The sequence below is a fragment of the Podarcis tiliguerta genome (genome assembly GCF_965153285.1).
Source record: "Podarcis tiliguerta genome assembly, chromosome: Z".
Classification (NCBI taxonomy): Eukaryota; Metazoa; Chordata; class Lepidosauria; order Squamata; family Lacertidae; genus Podarcis; species Podarcis tiliguerta.
The window spans coordinates 34,322,496-34,325,936 of record NC_139553.1 but is presented as its reverse complement, the minus strand read 5'-3'; the positions used below and the strand labels follow the sequence as shown (position 1 = coordinate 34,325,936).

Genomic DNA, 3,441 nt, shown 5'->3' with positions numbered 1-3,441 from the left:
CTAAACTGAAATGCCCCAAATATTTTTCTAGATAACTTTTGCTCTAGAAAACTTTTATCAGGATCAAGTGGAGGTGGAAGAGAAGGTTAAGCTTGCTTTTAACATGCTATGGTCCAATCCACTTTGCAGCTGCTGTTTTAATTTAAATACACATTGCATGCAGCCACACATTTAACTCTACTTTGGCCCTGACACTCCTAGCTAAGATACAGGGGAAGCGCTTGAATGCTTCCCTGATTTTTAATATTTTTTAAAAAACTGAAAAGCAGCCAGGGAAGGCTGCCAGTTTCTGCACAGGAACAGCTGTGGGAAGGGGTTTCCAAACCATTTCCGTCTTACTGTTGTCTGCTCAAAAGCAGCCACCTACATAGCTTTGACACTTATGGGGGCAGAGGGAGAGCAGATATGGGTCAGTGGTGCTGCAATCAGGCAACTTTAAATTCTTGCAGCACAATCCAAACTCAAGTGCCAGGAGGAAGAGGTAGCTTTGGTGGCTCTTTTTTTTAAATGTTCACATCCACCTTTAATCGAAAATAAGGACATGAACTGTGGAGGAAGAGTAACAGTGGAACAAAAATATGTTTCTACTGGTCTTTTAACTCCTTCAGTCTTCTGATTGCAGATTTCACCATCACCGCTGAAGTGGTTTGTATGTCCAGGCACCACCAGCTACTGTTTTCATACAAGAGCCACAGTGCCAGATACCCACAGCTTTCCCTTTGGTCTTGCCAAAAGGAGCAAGTATATTTACCATGCTGGCTAATTTTAATCTTCTTCACCATTTTTCTCAGGGAAGCTCCCTATAGGGTACCACATTTACCCACAATCTCAATCTTCTTGGTTCGTTTGGCCATCTTGTTACTGCCGCAGGAAGAGAGCACTTCGGTGGCTCTTGAGTTTTCCTGGTAGAGCCAGGGCTCAGATGGGGGTAAAGGTAAAGGGACCCCTGACCATTAGGGCCAGTTGTGGCCGACTCTGGGGTTGCAGTGCTCATCTCGCTTTATTGGCCAAGGGAGCCAGCGTACAGCTTCCGGGTCATGTGGCCAGCATGACTAATCCACTTCTGGCGAACCAGAGCAGCGCACGGAAATGCCGTTTACCTTCCCGCTGGAGTGGTACCTATTTATCTACTTGCACTTTGATGTGCTTTTGAATTGCTAGGTTGGCAGGAGCAGGGACCAAGCAATGGGAGCTCACCCCGTCACAGGGATTCAAACCGCCGACCTTCTGATCAGCAAGTCCTAGGCTCTGTGGTTTAATCCACAGTGCCACCCGCGTCCACGGATGTCTGTAGCCCAGCTTAATGGGTCAATTGTCTTGATTTGGTATACAGCAGATTCCTAAGTTAACTCCTGTGTATCATCTGACTCAGTCCTTAATTTGCTACCATTATATTCATTCAAAAATATTTATATACCCTTTTTACATGTTTTTCTTTTTTCAATGCACACACAATAATAATAAACCTAGCATTAACACTGTTAACGTCATTTTACAGTACATAATCTTGGGGCACTAATGGTCAATGTAGACTCTCCGCAGACGTGTTTGTGAAATTGGTGGGAGAAATTTGCTATCGACTTCCTTTATGTAGGAAAATAAAGGGGACCAGGTTTCATCAAAGGTGTCTTTCTTTTTAACACCTTTTGCTATGCTTCTAAGCCCAGTTAGTTGCTCGAAAATAGTCATGCCCCAGATATTGTTGAACCATACCTCAAGGAGTAGCTCAGCCTGGGATTTCCAAAAATACTCTATCACTAAACGTGCAGCCATCAGTTAAAAAAAAAAATCTATTATGCAACATCAAATTATAAAGTAGAAGAAAGACAATAAATCAGTACAACGCCATAAAACAGTACCACATGGACAATCCAATCTGACAGTTCTGTGTATAGTCAACATTGATCTGAATCGGCATTACTAATGCATGGGTAGTTTAAAGAGAGGATTCAGGGTTAGGCTCCCATTACTACTCATGAAAGCATTGAAAGGGGGAAAGCTCAGTGGCAGAGCACTTGTTTTGCACACAGGAGGTCCCAGGTTCAACCCCAGACATCTCCAGGTAGGGCTGATAATGTTCCCTGCCTGAAACCCTGAAGAGCTGCTGCCAGGCAATGTGGACATTACTGAGCTGGATGGACCAGCTGACTTATATGGCAGCTTCCTAGGTTTCCACATGCACAGAAAATGTGCCTTTCACACACCTGTCTTTCCTCTGCTTTGCCAACTGGGGTTGGGTAAGAGCAATGTTATTTCTCAGGGCTGCCATTTGATCTTTGCTTTTCCATATATTCAGTTTGCAGTGCAATCCTCATCGTGCCTGCTCAGAAGTGAAGTCCTGTTGCATTCAATAAGGTTTACTCCCAGGTAAATAGTGCTGGATTTCAGCCACAGCCAGATAATTACAGAGTGAAATTCAGCTACATCAGAAACCAGCAGGAGGCAAATGTAGCGTATTCCATATTTTAGCTGGTATTTCTGAGCCCCATTTATTTCATTTCTCTTTTTTAAAAGAATTGTTTACCGGGTGAAGTCTGTCATTCTCATTTAGTTCCAGTCTAAAGTGGGGGTGGATTCATCAAAACTGGGGGGGGGGGGGCATTTTGGTGAATGGAACCAGGTGTTGCAATGAAATGAGCAGTTCAACGAAAATTGCTGGTTTGAGACTGTGTTATGAATTCTTTTTAAAAAACGTATCTTCACAGTGGCTCTATTCAGGCATTTAGAGCCTTAGTTAAACAAACACGCAGCGGGTGGGGAGTGGGCACCAGCATGCTAGCTTTGCAACCTCCCACCTCAGCCCTGCCACCCCCCATGAATTCAAGGGGACTTATTTGCAGTGAGTAGGCAGTCCCTACAGATGGACCAACCTGGCAGTTTTGGTATCTCTCTGTTTCTTGTTTTTCTAATCTTAAAAGTTCAGTTTTCCACATTTCTGCACCAGGAGCCTTTAAAAAAAAAAAAAAAAAATCCTCATGAAAACTTGCCAGTGTTCTAGTGTGAATTTCTCCTAGCGCTCTTATTTTTGCATTTTCTACCCGAATCACATATTTGCCCTAATATAACATGCAGTTTTCAGTTTTATGCACACTTATGTATAATATGCATTTTTGTACACATGGCTATGCTGGAGAACTGCACTTCTAAATTCACCGGACTGCCAATCTTACAGAAGAGCACGCCATTCCTCATCAATTGATCTGCTCACTCTATACATTTGTCTTCATGCATTTGGAAATTTAATGCATTTCTCCTTAGTGCAAAGTGAGAACTTGGGGAGGGTCTCTGGTCCCCCGTGGCTCAGATGCACACCACCTTGATCTGTGCATTCAATTCTGTGATCACAACTCTGTCTCAAAATCTGCAGGCCCCCATCTTGTTTAACTTTAGATGTTTAATGAAGACCTTTTTTAATTTAGCAGGCATTTTAAGTAAGTTCTA

General features: G+C 43.1%; 1 pseudogene across 1 annotated transcript; it reads right to left on the bottom strand.

The window, feature by feature from the left end:
* Positions 1 to 512: 512 nt before the first annotated feature.
* Positions 513 to 865, bottom strand: LOC310668921 (large ribosomal subunit protein eL43-like; annotated as a pseudogene). Its single transcript has one exon. The product of its transcript is annotated as a large ribosomal subunit protein eL43-like (transcript).
* Between the last annotated feature and the right edge of the window lie 2,576 nt (positions 866 to 3,441).